Source organism: Dipodomys merriami, unplaced genomic scaffold, assembly GCF_024711535.1.
Source record: "Dipodomys merriami isolate MVZ:Mamm:240054 unplaced genomic scaffold, mDipMer1.0.p SCAF_153, whole genome shotgun sequence".
NCBI lineage: Eukaryota > Metazoa > Chordata > Mammalia > Rodentia > Heteromyidae > Dipodomys > Dipodomys merriami.
In genome coordinates, this window is record NW_027202860.1 from 2,204,354 (window position 1) to 2,225,723 (window position 21,370).

Consider the following 21,370-nt stretch of genomic DNA (forward strand, 5'->3'; position numbering starts at 1 on the left):
TGGTCTCTATTCTGGAGATTCATTTTTGCTTGACAGTTTAAAATCACAGTTGCAACTAAAAGGCAGCAATATAGCGCTGTATTTACTAGGTAGACCACTGTGTCAGTATTTCAAATTATATTAGCACCACAGGTAACCTTTGCCTTAAACACATGTGCACACATGTGCACTGTGGATAACTATGGTCAACTAGAACTTGCCTATGCTCTTACCAAGTTTTTGGTGAATATGCCAAACATGTCTTGGTCTTGAAGAGCCTTACTGTAAAGCACAACAATGATTGTTGGTCGTGGGGCTTGAACTCTGGACCAGGATGCTGTCCTGAGTTCTTCAGGTCAAGGCATGCGCTCTACCACTTGAGTTACAGCACCGCTTCTGGTTTTGTGGTGGTTAATTGGAGATAAGAGTCTCAAGGACTTTCCTGCTAGGGCTGACTTTGATCCTCAGATCTCAGCCTCCTGAGTAGCTAGGATTACAGGCATGAGCCACTGGCGCTGGGCTTAGCATAACAATTATTGTGATGAGTTTTCTTTCACTTTCTTTTGTTTATTTTTGGTGTTTTAGGTTTTGAGATGGGGGTCTCGCTGTGTTGCTTGGGCTAGCCTCAAGCTCCTGGCCTCAAGTAATGCCCCCACCTACTCTCCCAGGTGGCTTATACAAAAGCTGTGTTCCATCACATCCAGCTCCATTTTAGTGCTCTTGCTTTGGTATTTGCTAACTTTATTGATACTCTACCCTTAAGTACATCAAGATTCCTTTATCTTCTAGGACCTAGTTTCTAATGTACCCTATTTATAAATGTATTCTTTCAGCTAGGCCTCAGGAATTCTAAACCTAAGCACACTATTGGGTTAGATTAAGATTTTTAAAGAATTTTTAAAAGATATGAGTAAAATATATTCTATTGTTTTTAAATATTCCTAAATTCTTATATAAATGTCTTTACTCTTTTCTCTTTTGTTATTACCTTAATTCTTACCTTTTCCAAGTCATCTCACAGAATGTTATATCATTTAAACACATTTATGAAGCCAGACATGGCATGACTTACAATTTTTGAACTGTTTAAACTTCTGAGTAACACATGTATTTTCAACATAGGAGAGAACTCCCCCTACATTTGTGAAATGCCTAACTCTCATGTCTTCTGTCTTAGTGTTCGGTAAGTTGAGGTTCTTGTCACAAGTAATATAAATAGGAGGAGCTTTGAATTCTATTTACTCTTTTTCATACAACTTCATTTTATATCAGAATATGATGTGTTGTAGTAATTATAAATCTAAATGACAGCTGCTTGTGTCCAAGTGACTTATTTTCCAGTAAAGTCTAACATTTGGAAAATTAACTTATTTGTATTGTTATTTCATGACATAAGGAAAATGATTGTAGTTTTCTCCCTAAATATCTCTAAAAAGTCTAACTACAGAAAATTTCAGTTTAATAGTTCTACCACCTCTTAATAACCACATACTTTATTCATTTAGATTCACTTTAGAGTTTGGTAAAAAGATACAACTGAAACCAATAAAAGACTTTTCTAATTAGATTAGAGTCATGATATAGTGGTCTTCATTTTAAAAAACAGATCTCCTGCCAAGAGTTTTATTGTAAAAGTAAGACATTGTGTTTTGAAATCCTATATTGCACACTAAAAATATTTTGGAAGGTCTCCAGAGCCTATGAATACATTTTGCTTTGTTTTTAAACCCTCATACATTACAAGATTATATTCATAGATGATTTATCTACAACATTGTAATTTTGTTAGGGCTGAAATGATTCAGCTTATATTTAATATAAAACTATCAGATCTGAGCCTTCTCTCCTCTAAAAGTTAACACTATGCTTTGTGTGAGACAAAATGTCTCATTAAAAACAAATGATCAGCTGAATTCCAGTGTGAAACCTATGAAAAACTGTCCTGCTTCAGATATTTTTCACATTTAAAAAGCTTTTTTGCAATTACTTTTTGCTAGGTTAAAGTGTATTGTATAATATTTTCACTTATTTGTTTGCATTAAATTTTCATTTTCTTTTATAGAAAAATGAAAAACTACTTCCAAAAATCTACTGATCTCCTTTTTCCCTTTAAAATATGTGCCAAAGTTTTTAACCTCTACTAAAAATTTTAATAGCCAGGTATCAACAGCTTATATCTGTAATCCTAGCTATTCAGGAAGCTGAGATCTTAGGATCTCAGTTCGAAGCCAGCCTGGGCAGAAAAGTCCATGAGACTCTTACCGCCAATAAACTACTCAGAAAAAGCTGGAAGTGGCACTGTGGCTCAAGTCGTAGAGTGCTAGCCTTGAAGTACAAAGAGGCTCAGGGACAGTGCTGAGGCCCTGAGTTCAAGCCCCAGGACCAGCAAAAATAAAATAAAATAAAATTAGTATTAAGTAAATGTTAATCTGGATAACCAAAATACTTTTCAAAAATTATTGACAATGTGTAGTTTCCTAGCTTTTACTCAATTCGAGAAAAGACTATAAGAAACAAAAAGTAAGAAATTCTAGATTTACTTACTTCTTTTTTCTTTTTGTATTTCTTTTTTTGTCGTTTGTGGGGCTTGAACTCTGGGCCTGTGTGCTGTCCCTCAGCTTCTCAGCTCAAGGCTAGCTAGCGCTCTGTCACTTGAGCCACAGTACCACTTCTGGTTTTCTGGTGATTTATTGTAGATAAGGGTCTCACGGACTTTCCTGCCTGGGCTAGCTTTGAACTGTGATCACCAAATCTCAGCCTCCTTAATAGCTAGGATTATATGCATGTTTACTTATTTCTAAGACACTTAATCAGAGAAGTCAGACTGATTGCAGTAAGATAAATTGGCAATTAAGGAAACAGTTTAATTGTAATGACTCACTAAATGGGAAAGATAGATTAGTTTTGTTATTTAAAAGTATTTCTTACTGGACACTGGTTCCTATGCCTGTAATCCTAGTTACTCAGGCAGCTGAGATCTGAGGATCATGGTTCGAAGTCAGCCTATAAGGAAAGTCTGTCAGTCTCTTATCTTTTTTAGTTAACCACCAAAAAGCCAGAAGTGGAGTTGTGGCTCAGGTGGTACAGTACTAGCTTTGAGCAAAACAAAAACAAAAACCAAAAAACAAAACTCAGGGATAGTGTCCAGGCAAGGAGTTCAAGCCTTAGGGCTATCAAATGCACAGAAAATATTCTGCTAATGTCAAGGAAAGTCCTATCTCAAAAACTATGCAAATGACTGGGTGCCATGGCTGACACCTGTAATCTCAGCTACACAGGAGGCTGAAATCTGAGAATTGCAATTTGAAGCCAGCCTGGGCAGGAAAGTCTGTGAGACTCTTAAAGTACAGAAGAAGCTGGAAGTGATGCTGTGGCTCAAGTGGTAGAGTGTTAGCCTTGAGCAAAAGACTCAGGGATAGCACCTAGGCTCAGAGTTCAAGCCTCAGGACTGGTAATAATAAATAAATAAAATTTATGACACAAAATGAAGTGTTAAAATCTTCCCAAGAATAAACTTGAGCAGTACTCTTTTGGAGAAAAGGTAGATAGCCAGCTGCTGTCATTCCTTAATATTCAATACTTGTTTAACTTCCAGACTTTAAAAAAGACAACAGTGCAACATATCGTAATCATGCTTAAAATATACTGAATCCTGGCTGTTTCTTTCCTATAAGTGGGAACGGTCTCTGCTGACTATATAAGTCAACAGGAAATAGGATTTTGTATATTGAATTTTATTTTGCAGATTATACTTCCATATTGCATTTGTTCCACTTAACAAAGAATAGTTAATAGTAACAAATTTTTATTCAATAAATATTTGTAAAGGATCAATGTTGGACCTAGCACATGCTATAATGTGCATTATAGACCTTCCCAAAAGGTATAAAGGTAATAATACAGTCTGTGCCTCTAAGTGTACGTTAATGAATATCCAAATAACTGTGATAAAGACAAAACAGTCACGGCAGGATGTAGTGGTGGCTCACACCAACAAATCCTAACTACTTAGGAGGATGAGATTGGTAGGATCTAGGTTTGAAGCCAGCCTAATCAAAAAGTTTGTGAGACCACCATCTCAACCAATAAAGCTGGGTGTATTAATGTGTATCTGTCATTCCAATTACATAGCAAGCATAAATAAAAGGATCACAGTCCAGGATGACCGGGGCATAAATTCTATACATTGGAAAAATACCTTAAACAAAAATGACTGGAGGCATGACTCAAGTAGCAGAGCACCTGACTAGCAAATGCAAGGCCCTCAGCATGAATCCTGTACTGAAAAAAAGAAATACTAGCCTATGACTTATAGGATGGAGAATTCATTTCTGATAATCAGGGAAGATTTCATGGAGGATGTGCTATTTTTTATGTGCTATACAGAAAGGGGTTATGGAAAGTTGGAAATGTAATAAAAGGCCATTGCTGGATGAAAGAATAGCACACACACTGAGAATGTATGTGTAAGTTTATTTGGAAAAAAGCAGAGTCTGTCAGCTATGTCCCATATCTCCTGCTTCAATGCTGAGGAATTGAATCCAGGGCCTCCTGCATGTTAAATAAGTACTGTAACAATGTTACCCTAGTGACAACCCCCATCTCCAAGCCAAGAAGTAAAGCCAAGTGTTGGCTAGAGTACTGAGTGGAATGGGAAAGACAACTACTAAATGATCAAATTTTACATGGTAGGCATAGGAGAGACATTGGTGGTTTTTTGGTCTGGAAAAGCAGCTTAATTAGCTCTATCTTCTGATGATGAATCAAGAAGTTTTATGTTGATTAGATTGGAAATGTACTTTGTTGTAATTATTCAGGGGACAATTAAACTAAGAAGGTGGCAGAGAATATAGAATGGATAGGTTGATGGTTGGGATTTGAGATTGAATAAATGGAATTAAACAAGTACCTAAAGGCCAACACAACTCCTTCCCTAGTTCAAGATAACAGTATAAATCAAGTGTTCAATATTGAAATGAAAATGGGAGGTTTAAGTGACTGAGATAGTGGAAAGCAGTAGAAACCAGTACAGCAGTTGCTTGATGATGACAATGTATATTTTACATCATTGAGTTTGAAATGCCATCAGGACACACAAATGAAATGTCTTTAGCAGTACTTGCCCAATGGAACTTTAAATAGAAGTTGACTGTGATGATATATGCAGGAAAGGAAAAAAAGTACTACTGGATATTGCTCAAGGTTTAGTATAAGAGAATTAAGAATAATGGAATGGAGGTTAACAAGGTAGAGAATGTTAGAATAATGGAAATTGAATAAGGAGGAAGAATATTACCTGAAGGATTCAGAAATGAAGATACGTAAAGGAAATAAGTATTGAGAAAAAACCATTCAATTTCATTTCTGAAGGAACAGTTTTATTAGATGGGGGAGTAAGATTGTAGGAAGTAAAGGAATGAGCTGGGATGAGGCTTGATATTGCTGGTAGTGGAGGGAAAGAAAAAGCTAGACTAATCTGAATAAGCAGGCCAAGCAAGGAAATTATTTTTAGGCTAGAGGACAACAAACAATTTTTGTAAGAACTTTTGAAGGGGTTGGCAGAGAGAGAAGAAAAAGGTGAACTTGTGGAGGGAGAATAAGACAGAGTAAAGAGACTTGGCAGGAAAAAACTAAAGTGCTGTCTAGTAAATCTGTGTGGTGATAGAAATTCTACCTGTACTCTTTTGTACTATAGCAACAAGCCACCGGTGGCCATTGAGAACTTGAAATGTGGTGCTCATGCATCTGGGGCACTAAAATTCTAACTCCATTTAATATAAATTAATTTAAAATTGAATAGCTGCACTTGGTTTGTGGCTAGCTAAGTGGACAGCAAAGATCTGGTGTGTAACTAGTTAATTTAGGAAAGAAGGTCAAACATTTTGATGGTCAAGGGACTGGTTTGAGAATAACTTTGAGGGGGGGCTGGGAAGGTGGCTCAGTGGTAGAGCGCTTGCCTTGCATGCCTGAGGCCCTGGTTCGATTCCTCAGCACCACATAAGCAAAAAGAAAAAAGCCAGAAGTGACACTGTGGCTCAAGTGGTAGAGCGCTAGCCTTGAGCTGAAGAGCTGAGGGACAACGCCCAGGCCCAGAGTTCAGGCCCCATGACTGGATGCCCCCCCCCCCAAAAAAAAGAATAATTTTGAGATAGAGATGATAAATGTTGAAAAAAACTCATGATCCAATAGTTGCCTTTTCCTGTAAAACTCATTTCATTATTTGCTAGGATTCAGGTAGGACCATGGATTGATTGATTGATTGATTTTACCTTGTAAGGATTTCTAGTGGAGAATCTGCAGATGAGATGAATCACAGCATCATGGAGAGCCCTGGGGAGGCAAGCGTGTGCATTTGTTTTAGTATGCATTTGTTCGTGCTTCCTTCAGTGTCATCCTCAGCCTTGCAGGGTAGGAGTGGGGAGAGAGTTAAGATAAGGTCAAGGGAAAAGCAACTTTGGGACAGTTCTTTGAAAGGAAATCAGTGCCCAGCAAATAAAAATGGGGAAGGGCATGGATAGCCTCTCAAGCTGGACAGTGCAGACCAAACTCCTTAGATATGAGATTATAAAAGAGAAGTAAGGCCACAAATTTTGCATTTGCAATATTTGTAAGTTTGGAAATAGAATTTCCAATAGGAAATGGAACATGAAAGAAGCCATGAGATTAAGAAATGTCATTTCTCAGATGAGATTAGAATATAAACTGGAGTATATTTCCAAATTCATGGGAAGGAATGTAGCAACAAACATGCTTGTTTTGTTTTTCCTCCACCTTACTTGCAATCTGATCATTTGCTCCAAATTTGATTGACTTAATTTTCACTATACAGTCTTTTCTTAAATAATCTAAATTTAAATAGTAAAACTAGGATTTAAGCTGGGCTCCGGTGGGTCATGCCTATAAAAATCTTATCTACTCAGGAGGCTAAAACCTGAGAATTGCAATTTGAAGTCAGCCCAAGCAGGAAAGTCCATGTGACTCTTATCTCTAGTTAAGCAACAGAAAAGCCAGAAGTAGAGCTGTGGCTGAAGTGGTAGAGCACTAGCCTCGAGAAAAAAAAATTTCGTGGGACAGTGCTCATGTCGTGAGCTCAAGCCCCATACCCAGGACAAAACTAAACCAAAACAACAACAACAAAAATCCTGGGATTTATTTTTATCTATTTATGGCACAAAAACTGAATTCAGAATCTCTCAGATCATCTTTTGTAATGTTTTAACTTTGGGTATTGGACTAATAGATGGAGGTTTCATAGCCAGTGAATGGTAGAGCTGAGACTGGACTGCCAGGTCTTCACTAATTGCCTATATTGGACTATGCTTAACAACAAGTTGTGTTTTTGAGTCTTCAGTAGTACACATCTAACAATCTATTCCAGAAGTGTTAACATACAATATGGAATATTGTGTGTAGAACTGACCTATGGTTAGTTTCAGTGAATTTTTCTTTCAAATTGCTAAACTGTTGGCCATTCTGAAAGAAAAAAAATCTTGCTGCAGCATTGGTCTTCTGTTTAGTTTACATTAGGCAACAGTTTACTAGGGTATTTGAGTTTTAGCATTGAGTACTAAAAAGAAAGATAGAATGTCTAAGTGTTAATAAGGATAAGAAAATCTGGAATTAGATTCTGGACTAGGTTCAGTTGGGAGAGAGAGTATGTTAGAGAACAGCTATTTTTTTTTCTTTACTTTTTAAAAGAACTAAGTATACTTTTCCTGCTGACCCGTGTCCCTTTCTCCCTCTTCCAGGCTCTTTACTCTTATTAATAATTAAGAGAGACAACTACAGTATATGATTTCCGAAAAATAGATTAGGTTTGGTGGCTCAGCCAGGTGCCAGTGGCTTACTCCTATAATCCTAGCTACAGAGGAAACAGATCTTAAGGATTGAGATTTGAAGCCAGCAGGGAAGTAAAGTTGATGAAATTACATTTTCAAAATGACTAGCAACAAAAAGAGACATAGTTCAAATGGTGGAGCACTAAATGAACAAGCAGAGGGAGCATGAAACTGAGTTCAAGCCCCAGTGATACTAGAAAAAAAAAGAGATTATTTTCAGAGAATGTTAGAACTTTGGAATGTCACTAGCACCTTTATTTTCACTTGAATAATGTGTTAGGAGACATATTGAAGTGACTGGATAAAAAACATGATTTTTTAAAAAAATGAAATAACAATGTGTACCATACTTTGTGTATTTCTTCATGGATCTAAAGTATTTAAATAATGTATGAATTGTTAACTTTGCTAAAAATATAAAGATTGTAAAGTATTGGATGTAGTGGTAACACTAAAACTCAAGTCAGAACAAAGTTACAAAAGTGCATATGTATTTGTCTCTGAAAGGCACACTTTCTTGCTTCTTTCATTTAGAAACACTAGGCAGCACTTTAGCACTACATATGTAGACATTTTAAGCAGTGAAATCACCACCAGAAAGCATAAAAATGCCACTAAATATACGGAGGGACACTTTTTTTGTAATATGACAGCCAGACATTGTCTTCTTGTTGGACTTTAAATTAGGAGCATGTACATCCACAAGTCACCCCTCTGTGCACCAGAATGTTTGAGTAACTGAAAACACCACAGGGATTCTTTTGGGGGTTACAAATAAATTATTGTGTGGAGACAAACTTGCAAGTACAGAATCCACAAATGAGGATCAACTGTACCTTATTGGCATTGTTGTGCCATGTGGTAATTCTATGTGTGGTTCTTGTTAACTTTGAAACTGTTTTTCCCAGTAGCCACATGATGTTTTACATTTACACCAACAAGAATGTAAGAGTTCTAATTTCTCCATGCCCTTGTCAGTCCTTGCTATTTTCTGCATTTTATGGCTGTCTTTGAGGATGACAACTGGTATCTCATTGTGGTTTTCATTTGTGTTTCCTTAAACTAGTAATGATTAGTATTGCCTATTTGCATGTCTTCGGAGAACTGTCTGTTCAGAAACTTTGCTATTTTTGAATTAGATTGTCTTTTCATTGAGGGGTAGGAAGCTTTAAAAAAAAAACAACACATCTGAACAATATCTATATTATATACATTATCTGAAAATAATTTCTCCAATTGTATGAAGTTTTTTCACTTTTCTGATAATGTTCTTTGTACAAAACTTTTTTTTTATTTTAATGAAGTCCAAGTTTATTTTTCCTTTGTTCTTGGGAGATTTTTGAACTCTCATAATTAACTAATCAGTATGCCCTATTAGAAAGATTGTTTATTCCTTTCTATAATATGAAAGGTTAGACTTAAAAGGTTGAATAAATTATTGCTTGTCATTTTTACGTTTGAAGTATTTGTAGATATTTGCAAGGTGTTTATGTAGAATTTGAAATAATAGTATCAGGGTCATTCCTTTATGAAAGGCAGTGTCAAAGCTATTTATTTTTTAAGAAAAACTTTGTAGTTAGGAAAAATGAAGGAAAGCATAGCTTTGACTCCGGCATTTCTTTTTAAAAATGAAGGCTGCCTCTTTCGAAACTATGAAGTTTCTGTCTTAAAAGCAAGAGCCATTTTTGAAAGAGCACAAGAATCTCCGGAACTTAGAAATAAACACAAAATGGTGTTTATTTGTGTTAGTTTAAGTGTTCTAACCCTATGTGTCAGAAAAGTGAATTGGTAACACTTATATTAGGCTAAGCAAGCAAATAATATCAGCCAACATGGCTTTAATCTACTAAGTAACTTTAAATCTGAAAGATCAAAGGACATTATAACTAAAAACAGTCCTTGTTGCAATTTCCCTGTAGAAGCAGGAAAAGGCTAGAAATTACATGTCACCTTCATATCCTGGCTTGCTGACCTCCTGCTCTGATCAGGCTTCTCTGTATGCCAGCTGTTACCATTATTAACTTGCCCCCAGGGGTTAAGTAGGAGAAAAACTCCTGTCCTATAGGAGAGCAAACAACACAAGTTCCAGCCCCTAACATGCCTAATTCAAAGCAATCTGCATGTGCTTGTCATTCCGTCCCTCCTGGCTCTCAGTTTGCTCTGCCCCTAGCTGCTCCTGCCAACTCTTGCTTTCTGTGGCTCCCTGTTCCTGCAGCCAGTGGTGGCTGTGAAGCTGCAGATCTTTGTAAACCAAACTGAACCAGAGAAGTTTCTTCTTTTAACAGTAAGGTAATATTTTTATTCTTGCTTCGCTATGTTTGCTTCGGCTACTTTGAAAGAATTTATTTTTTAAAACTAAACTTAGTTTCTAAGGTAGTAGTTAAAATTCCAGCTCATTTGTGTTTTTCCCCCCAAAGTAAACTTTGAACAGCATACATGAAAATCTCACAAAGCTTATTTTACTTTATAGCCTGCCACAGTAAGATATGTTTGTGAAAATGTGCTTTCTTTGTGAAGTTGGAAGGAAATTTGAGATTTAAAGTAGGACCTGTTGTTTCATACTTTGAGATTGTTGTTTAATCACTAACTAAATCAGAAAAATTTGAAAATAAGTGCTTCTACCATGACTAGTCGATAGGAGCATAGGTATGAAATCATAGGAATCACTTTTGCAAAATAAATACTTTAAGAAAACAGTAAATTGTTATTTTTGAACCTATAAAGAGAAAAGTTTGGTGAGATACCTATTGGCAAACTAAGATTCAACAGCAGGTTTAAATCTTATCAGCATTCATTTCAAACCTACAACTTGGTGTGCACCCGCTTGAGCTGTAGTTGACTAAGTATTTCATGCATTCTATGCAGTTTAAATTGTTAACAATAATAGCTACATTATAATTGTGCTTATTACAGAAAGCCCAAATCAGAATACATTTACTCTGCTGGCTTTTGTTTAAAGTGAGAATGGGCAATTAATATTTGACAAATAGAAAAATTCAGACTGCATTAGTCTATGAAATATTTTTACATATGGTAATAAAATGTAAGATTAAGAAGGTTAAACAGAAAAAAAAATTAGTGAAAACTGAATAGTTTCATCCTGGCTGACCAGAAATGCCTTTCTTGGATGACAGCATAAGAAATAGAGAACGTTTTATAACTTGCTGAAACTTTTCTTCAGAAAATAAGTATTCTTGTTGAAAGAAATATGCCTTTTTATCCAGCAGAGGATTATTTTAGATCATAATATTTATAATTAAGACAGCTCCAGTTCCCTTTGATGGCTAGGATATCACTGAACTATGTAAATAAGCTCTAAACTAGTAAGTATCTTGCTAGTAGGCTTGCTACTTCCCTTGATTTTAAAGTATGCTGACACATTTCTGCTTTTTAAAATGTTAAAGATGGCCTTTTGCATTATTTTATTTTTTACTTTTGTTTCTCCAATCAACTATTTTTGAATGTTTCATTGTAAAATATTGAATATTGGAATTTCTTCTTGAGATAATGTATTTGGAACTTTTGTTTCAGTGTCCATCTTCACATGTTTCACATAGTATATTTCACAGACATGAGAATTAAAATTGTGAACATCAACTATTTACATTGATTATAAACATATATAATATTTAAGTACCTGAAATGACTGTCCTCCAGTGCAATTCAGAAATTATGTGATAACCTTGCCTTAGTCTAAAAAAATGATGTGTCTTTAAAAATTGGTTCATCCAGCCTTTAACCCTAATCTCACCTGCTTTATTGAAGCAATTGACCCTTTTTTGGCAGCTCTTTGGATATCTGCTTTTCAGTGTTCACTATACCTCGATTCTTTACCTTCAGTTATAACTGCTTTGATATTAGAACCGTGCATTCTCCCTGCAGGTTTTTTAAAACTCAGTGTGGATGATGGCTATGCCTTGACATATATGACTATATGAACATTTTCTGATTTTTTGTAGAACTTGCATTTTGTGATTACATCTTAATATAGAAACAAACTGAGTTGTTTAATATCAAGACGAGCTGCTCAGCCTTTTGAGGAAAAAATGACAAAGCGAAATAACTAAATCAGACAAGCTAGCTTTGGGAAATAGAGGGTCTTTGTTCTCTCCTTCTAAATTTCTTTTCTGTCCTTTTAAATGCTGTTAAATGGACCCATGCATTAGAGATGGACACATTTAGATTACAAAATTATTCACAAAGGATATAGTAGGTGCATCTTATTATTCACAAAGGATATAGTAGGTGCATCTTTAAAATCTCTCCCGCTTTTTTAATATTTGTCAACTGTAAAATAATTTATTTCATGACATTTCATACATGTGTATATTTATACGTGCTTATATTTGTATACATCATATACATAAATGCACTTTGATCATATTTATCTCCCATTATCCTCTCTAGTCCCCTTTTCACTGGACCCTTAGTCCTCTCAGATAGTTCCCTTCTCTCTTCCCCCAGTCTCGCCTCCGCCTCTCACTCATCTCCTTTCCTTTTCCCTCCCCTCTGCTGCCCTCTCTTGCCCTTCCTTCATCTCTCCTCTCCTCCCCTCTTGTCTCCCCTCATCTTCCCCCCTTTATTTTTTGTGCCAGTCTTGAACTCAGGACCTGTGCACTGTCCCTGAACTTTTTCACTCAAGGTTAGCACTCTACCACTTGAGGCATACCTCTACTTTATGCTTTTTTGGTAATTAATTGGAAATAAGGGTTTCATGGACTTTCCTTCACAGGCTATTTTTGAACTGCAGTCCTCAGATCTCAGCTTCCTGAGTAGCTAGGATTACAGGAATGAACCAGTCGTGCCTGGTTTGCCTCCCCCCCCCCCCCTTAAAGATAGATTCTGCATATGAGAGAATACATATGCTATTTTGTCAAAGTCTGGCTTATTTTACCATGATGATTTCCAGGTCCATCCATTTTCCTGCAAATGACATGATTTCATTCTTCTTTATAGCTAAATAAAACTTCATTGAGTACCAACTTTCTTTATTCATGTATTGATGAGCACCTTGGCTGCATCTATAACTTGGCTATTATAAATAGTACTATTTCTTATATCATTATGAAATAAAGATATTTATCTATTGAATTGAAAAATATAATTTAATTTCCTTTATAAGCAAACAGAATCCCATGTCAACTCACTCTAACTGCAATTACAGTCCATCTGATACAAGAAAGCATATAACAGCATTCAGGAGCATTTCTAACAATAAAGAATAGAAACATTTATGAAAATTATATCCAGGCTTTTACTAAAAGTTAGTTTGCCAATCAAATGGAAGAAAGCCTTTAAAATTAAATGATTTTCTAAGCTTAAAGCAACTCTCAGAGTCCTTAAATAAAAAGATGCCTTTAATGGTGATTCATACAAATACCTTTAGTGATGTTTCCCAGGTTGCTCAGTGGACTGCAGGATACCCTTGAGAGATCATATTTGCTGGACTCTGCAGGGAAGAACCCATTTGAGAAGCTGCTCTGCTCTAGGAAGTTTGATTTGCTACATTTCAAAGTTCACAAAACAGCAGGGAGTCGGGCCTGATATCAAATGCTTAACATTTGTGGGAAAAGTTTAGATAATTCTAAGTGTGGTATTAAAACAAAACACATCCCTATTTAAATCAAATGACTTTGAAGTGATTCATGGTGATTGATCTCAGTTTTTGGTTTAATGAAAGGCATTTAAAAAATTCTCTCACATTCTTTAGCCTCACAATATGTGGGAGGAGAAGGTATTTTTATTATTATTATTTAATTTTCCTCATCCCTTGAGCTGCTAAGTGTTGGGGTTAGGGATGTGTGAAGTATTTAAACATCATGTGGTATCTTTAGATATGCTTGTGATCTGTTCAACAAAATTAGTTAAGCCTAGTAATACGATCCGTGTCGGCCGGGGAAGTGGTAATACAGGTGGGTTGCTCAGTTGAAAAGCTGTCCATTTTGGGATTTTAGTGCAGCACAATAGTTTCAGATGAAATCTCATAACCTTGAGACAGACCCATCACATCTTGAAGTCCTATTTATTACCAGACATCCTATACTTTTTATTTGGTGGGGTGTGAAGCTAGAGAGCAGAGTAGGCCTAGCATCTGAGGCTGTTAGACCCTACAATCAGAAAGGTTTAAGATGCTTAAAATGCACTCAGAAACTTACCCCCCAGGACCTCACATGGAATATTGCACACACACACACTGAAACATTAAGAAACATTTTCAGACACTTACTAGAAGTGAGTACTATACTTTATCTTGAGGGTTAAATAAACTTGTTTGTCAAATTGGCTATTTCCTAAACTTGCTTTAAAAGGCCACTAAGTAATTGACACTATGTGACAACTTGCTTCACATTCCTGCACTCTATTGCCCTTGAATTCTGCACAGTTGACTGACGTAAGCTGATGTTTCATTAAGACTTTCTCATCCGTGGCTACATCCTTGCTGGTACCCTTCCCACATGAGAAGTACTGTATCTGAAAAGTAGAGTGCAATAGGATAAAGCAGTTGGAACAGGGAATACCAGGTCCAAATGTTTTTTCAAATATGTAGCATAATTTGCATTTTAAGAAGTATTTTCTGAATGTTAAATATTTTGTTACTTCTTCATAAATTGATAAGAATTGATTATATAAAGTACAAATCAGTGGTGCTCAGCCTTAGCTGCACCTTAGAATCATATGGGAGACTTTTGAAATATTACATGTCCATACTACTCCAACATGAATTAAATCAGAACCTCTAGCCAGGGGTCTAGTCCTGTAATTAAAAAAAAAATACCATAGTGATTTTAATCTGTAGCCTAAGTTGAGACTGCTGTAACAGATCTGTAACTTGTGAATGTTTGTGGTTATATATTGCATTCCCCTCAAGACTGATAGCAGAGTCCAGATAAATGTCTTTGCTGGTTCTTGGGCTAGATAACTACATATAGCAGAAGAACTGCCTTAACAAATACAATTCAGTAATAGTGATCTTCAAGTATACATTTAGGAAGATAAGAATTTGTGCTAAATGAAGATGTTATTGATCACTTAACCCAAATTGTAAAAGATACTCACAAGTCTCTTCCTACATATACCTACTGCCAAAGTACATGAACCATAATGTGAGAAAAATCAGATTTTGTGTGTGTGTGTGTGTATGTGTGTGTGTGTGTGTGTGTGTGTGTGTGTGTGTGTGTGTGTGTGTGTGCGCGCTTGCACGCATGCTTATCCTAGGGCTTGAACTCAGGATCTGGGTTCTGCCCCTGAGATTTTTTTTTTCCCCCTCAAGGCTAGTGTTCTATCACTTGAGCTACAGCTATACTTCTGGCTTTTTTTTTTTTTTTTTTTGGGTCCGGTCGTGGGGCCTGAACTCTGGGCCTGGGTGCTATCCCTCAGCTCTTCAGCTCAAGGCTAGCACTCTACCACTTGAGCCACAGCATCACTTCCAGCTTTTTTCTTTTTTGCATATGTGGTGCTGAGGAATCGAATCCAGCACTTCTGGCTTTTTGGTTGTTAATTGGAGATAAGAGTCTCATGGACCTTCCCACTGGGACTGGCTTAGATACTGCAATCCTCAGATATCAGCCTCCTGAATCGTTAGGGTTAGAAGGCTGAGCCATCAGTGTCCTGCGTGAGATTGGTGTTTTTATAATCCTGAATCCTTTCACTCACTGACTCCTACACATAAAAATTTCTGCTTTGACAACTTAACTCCTTTCTAGCAATAATGCTTTCCAAATTCAGGATTTTCTCCACAACTTTCTAAATTTATTTTACTTTTATAATTTCTTGTTGTAAATATGGAGGGGGGCTTTGCCTAGCATTTAAAATTTTTCTTCTCTATCATTAAGCTGTTTGGAAACACCTTGAGTAGTTTTTATAAAATGAAATGTATAACATGTATAGTTTATCCTTTTCATGTCTTTATCAATATACCATATATACATATATACACATACACTTTAAAAGAGATTGAAGAAAAACATATGGTGTATTTCTTTCACCTTTAAAGGGAGTATTGATTTTCATAAGTTGAAACTACCCACTTATAAATGTAATACTCAAACAGCAAGTTTTCATTGTAAATGAATTATAATCCTTCACTTTGGGAGTTCCTACAGCTCAATTTGGTTTTTCATGATGTGAGGTAAAGCTTACTAGTACCAAAAAGACCTGATAATACTTTGAGCTGTCACTTTATTGAATAAATCTAACGCATAATGTTCCTTCCTTCAGCTTATTGTACCTTATGCATATAGAGAATAGCAGCTATCATACTTTTTGGGGATAGCTTCTTTTTTACAATGCATAAAGTATTTATCAGTGATTAGGTGAAGATATTTATGTGTTCTTATTGAAGGAACATTTAATGGTAGAAAGTTCATGAACTCAGAGAAAATTAAGAAAGTTTAATTTGTCACAGAAGGGAAGAAGATTATGTTTTTCTAGTTAAAACCATCCTTTTCAGTCCATTTAACTGTTTGGCTCCTTGATTAAAGCTACAGATTTCATTATCAAATTTCAATTTCATTATTTCGAAATAGTCTGAATACCATATGACAACAACAGTGCACCTGCTTTTTCAAATTTGCATTATACAATTTATAAATGGTTAACATATGTTTAATTTAGTGAAATAGGCTTCTCTAAGTCTTCGATGCTGGAATGTAACCTTTCAAAACTATCTTTAGAAATGTTGCATTCAAGGGCTATTTTTCATGTGGACTTTCAGAATTTTATGTCAGTAGTCTCTTGTGATCCTGCAAACACTAGTTGAACTTGATCTTGCCTTGGAATCGTCCTGAGGTAGTGGAAAAGCCTTACCTTTAGAGTCATGCTTGCGTGGGATTAAATCCCAATCATGTGATTTTGAGTTAACATTTTTGACACTCAGCTTTTCTCTATAAGAAGTTAAAATATCTTCATTGAAGTATTTTGAGGAAAGTGCTTGACATGGTGACATAATGGAAAAACAGTTCTAGTAGCACTTTGTGAGGAGAAACTATTCCTAGAGAGAAAGCAAACTGGCTGATATCCTCCCACGCAACTTCCTAAGAGCCCTGCTGAAGAAGATGCCTGATATACAGCTTATTGTCAATTTATTTTGGCATTTAGAAAAGCTGTTAATAGGCCAAGTAGGCACTGTCAGATCTGGGGCCATATTTGTCGGATGAGCATCCAGCGAACTTTGAGGAACCACTTCTCATTAAAACAGGTTTGATAAGTAATAAATAACAGGTACTTCATTGATTTTTAAATATGACATGAAAAAGAAACTTGAAGACCTATGTTCTCATAATCTTAGGAGAAAATCATATCTCTCCTAGTTAACTGGGCAAGGTGCTTTAATCCACATATTTGATTTGCATAAAAAGATTAATATCTTGTTAGCTCTTATTTCAAGGCACAGAACAGTTTGGGAGTCATGAAATAAGCTATAATTAGACATTTCCATGAGAACTTCTGTTAATTTTTTTTTCTGTCCTCATTAGGAAAGAGCCTTTCTTATTTTCTTCATCCTACTTGAATTGTGCATCATCTTGATACCACTTAGGTTAAATTCTCTTGTACCTCCCCATCTCATTTGTGTTTTCCACACTTGCAAAGGGACCAGCAGTATGGGCATGTTGTTGGAGTCTTGTTGCTTCAAATAAAGTGGGCAGATTTATCAGACTCTATATTTTGACTACTTCTCAAGGCAAATTTTATGTTTGGAAACACTGCACTCATGCTTTTTATATTAATCAAGTGAAATTGCGCTGGGAAATACTCTTCTGAAAGAGATTGTTAGCTATAACATAGAATGTTGTTGGGGAACCAGTCTTGTTATGTCTTATTCAGTGTTATGAATCTGGTGAAGCAAAGTGCTATTCTAAAATAGATCATCTAAGGGGCCAGGTAGGGTTTTGTATGCTTGTAATCTCAACTACTAGAAAGTATAAGAAAGAGAATTGAAATAGGAGGTTGCTTCCAGATGAAAACTGGAAATTTTACTAAAAAACAAAACAAATAACTAAAGCATAAAGTGCTGGAGGAATGGCTTACGTGGCTAAGCACCTGCCTAACAAGCATGAAAATTCATATTCAATGCCTGTCACTATCATCAAATTATATACATACATGCCTGCGTGCATATCATCATCATTGTAATAATTGTAATCACCAACTATACTTAAAGTCGTTTAGTAGAAAGCTCTCAACTTTGGCATCACATTTTCAAGTCTCTACCATTAGTATGTGACTTTGAGCACTTTACCTAGATTGAGTGAGTGTGTCATTTTTGCAAAGTAGTGGTAATACCTGCCACGTCTGTTTTTCTGAGGGCTATTAGAAAGATCAACTCAAGTGAAATCTTGTGTGTGGAAATGATTTGTGCTCATGTAATAGTTGATGCTCTTTCAGACTATATGAGCCTGTGTTTATTAAGGGTAGTGATGTCTTTGCTAAGTGATTACTGTGGTAATTGGAACAGGTCTGTGTATTCTCTCACTATACATTTAGATTTTAACTTGACAGTTTTCTGGCCTGGATAAGAGTTCCAATTTCCAATTCCAAGTAGTTACTATAAGGTTTTATTAATGTACTTTTGAAGTATCTGAACTCTGGCAGACACCTATATAGTTTGAGTGCATTCTGTGGATAAGTTGGGTATTATTAACATAGTTTGGTATATATGGTATTGATGAATAATCATATGATTATAATTATGACCATATAACAACATTTTCAGTGGTGTGCTACTTTTTGTCTTTGAAGCATAGTGATTCTGCTTACTTTATAGGTACAAATTTCTCAAGTTCCAAACAATAGGAGGTATAATTCAATCACATAGCTCTTGTGACTTTTTTTTTGTTGGCCGTGGGGCTTGAACTCTGGGCCTGGGCACTGTCCCTCAGCTCTTTAGCTCAAGGCTAATACTCTACCAATTGAGCCACAGCACTACTTCTGGCTTTTCCTGTTTATGTGGTGCTGAGGAATTGAACCTAGTGCCTCATACATGCAAGGCAAGTATTCTACCACTGAGCCACCTTCCCAGCCCTGCTCTTGTGACTCTTTACACAAATACACACATGTTCAAACATACACATCTTTTTAAATCCATGGGTTCATACCATACAGGTTGTTCTTCAGCTAAGTTTTCTTTGTACTTAATGTTTCTTTGTATTTCTTTCTATCCACTTTATCCATACCTAACTCATCCTTTTTCATTGCACAGAATGCTCATGTTTTGGATACAACAAATTTAAGTTCCCTATTGATAATTTTCACCTTTACAGTGCTTTAGTCAGCATCTTATTGCATACATGTATCTTTATACATTGTTCAAGCATATGCAAGGGATAAATCTCTACTAGAATTCTGGGATCAAAGGTATTTCAAATTTTGATAGATAGTGCCCTGTTCCTCTCATAGAAGTTGTACCAATTACATTTCACTTAAATTTAAGGAGAAACCAAGACATAGAGACTCTTGAGAGCTGAAGTAATTTGACCCAGGTTCTCACAGTGAGTGACTAGTGGAGTCAGCTTTAAAATTCAAACCTAGTCCTGCTATTTCTTCTCAAATATAGACCTTTCAGTTACAATTTCAAAACGTAGTTTTTGTTTTAAAACCAGGAAACTTCATTTGGATAGCTTTTAATATTCTTATCACTTTATTCATTGTAGTCAAAAGATAGTGCTTGGTCAAAGAACTTGTGAACTCACAAATTGCTAAATAAGTTAATGCTAGGTGAAAGATCAATTGAGTATGGGATTCGTGGCTTTGAGTGTACTGATATTGGCATATTAAATTTATGGACAGCAAGAAATACACTAAAATTCGTGATATGGAGCCACTGCTTCAACAATTGCTCTCTTTTGGCATTCCCTGTGTTTCTGGTCTTCCCCAAAGAGATTTTAACATAGGTTTCTTTGAAACTTACTATAGTTAATCTAAAACTTATTTCAAACTTGGACTATAAATACAATTATCACTGCCTTTGCCATTACATTTATCACAATAGTTTGGCACAGTAAAGGATATTAACAGTTTCTTTAGAAACTTTTTTTTTTTTTTTTTTTTTTGCATTTTGTTACATTTGTTCTTTGTCTTGTGTCTCTTTGTTTTAATTCCTCCATTCTAGTTTTAGGCCAATTTTTCCCTTTTTGTTTCAATTCTAAAGAAAAAAGATCTCTGTGTGGGCTTCAAGGTCAACTTGACTTCAGATTGAAATTTTGCTATTTTCTTGGTCACTTTAACCTCCAAGCCTAAATAAGCCATAAACATTTCTTAAAATGACTTATTTCTGGTTTTTGCTCTTTACTTTTTCACTTTTAAAAAAAAACTTAAGTCAACTTAATTGTTCCTATTTTACAATTAAAGAATCAGAGAAAGCTCATATGACTTCAAATACAAACCAAAGTCAGAGTTCAAATTATTCTTTACCGTCAACTAGTTTCTGCTTCATTCCAAGAAGTTTCCAAGTTACAAAACAGGTTGTGTTCCAAAAATTCATTTCTATGTCAGTTATTTGGCACTTGAACTGCATGTTACCACAGTGGAAAAAAATGTTACCAATGGTAATTAAGTCCCTCAGCTGGCCTACAAGAAATCTATTTAATGCCTATATAACTATAAAATGATGTCTTGGCAAAAAGAATAAAAGAGAATGGTTGGTGATTTTAGATATAGAGAAAAAGAAACATCTTTTTTTCTAAGGGCAAGCAGATTTCATTAGAAGATAAGAATAATGGGTGGAAGTTGTGGAGAATCTAGCAGGGATTTCTAGGTACATTGCAGAATATAAATTGATGACACTGTCTTAAGCCTAGTTTTACTTTATAACTCAAGTAGAATTTTTAGATGTTTCTTACTAACATAAGTCATGGAACAGCTATGATTATAGTTGGTAAGACTGGACTATCTAAGATGATGTTTCAGCACACCTGGGATGATATAAACTACCAGCAAAACAGAAGCATTCTTTTCTTCAGTCCTCTTATGGAAAGGGCAGAAGTTGTTTGCACACAGCCCCTTCTGCACATTCATGGAGCCCAGCAGGTTACTGAAGGTATAGCTCCTCTGGGGCCAAGAGAGAAGGCCTGGAACACTGGCTGTGGGAGGAGGTTGAAAGGTTATGTGCTTCCATTGACTTCTTTATGCAGAGTGTTTCTACAGGGAGAGTTTCTTTTCTGTTTTTCTTTTTCTTTTTAACCAGTCCTGGGCCTTGAACTCAGGGCCTGCGTGCTGTCCCTGAGCTTCTTTATGCTCCAGTCTAGCACTACCACTTGAGCTTCAGTGCTACTTTTTGCTTTTTGTGAATAGTTTGTTGGAGATAAAAGTCTCACATACTTTTCCTGCCTGGGTTGGCTTCAAAACGCAATCCTCAGATCTCAGCTTCCTGAGTAGCTACAGTTACTGATGTGAGCCTCTGGCGTCCCACTACAGTGCAAGTTTCTAATGCTGTGAAATTATTTCATTGACCTCATCTATTGATTACTTCCTACATTATCTAGTTACTTTTTAAAATGCCTTTTATGGTTTATAGTTTCCAGAGCATTAAAATACAGCTCATCTTTTTGTCAGTAACA

The 21,370-nt window shown here is 35.9% G+C and overlaps 1 protein-coding gene across 10 annotated transcripts in view; it reads left to right on the forward strand.

Annotated features, from left to right (window-relative positions):
• The window catches only part of LOC138827290 (protein dispatched homolog 1), a 165,460-nt gene that overhangs the window by 82,208 nt on the left and 61,882 nt on the right, over positions 1–21,370 (forward strand). The window contains exon 1 of one of the 10 annotated variants that reach the window (XM_070022788.1): positions 9,966–10,106. The exons of the other annotated variants lie outside the window; for them this stretch is intronic. The gene's annotated coding sequence lies outside the window, so the exon portion shown is untranslated. Of the gene's footprint in view, positions 1–9,965; positions 10,107–21,370 lie in introns of those variants that run through there. 10 annotated transcript variants of the gene reach the window in all.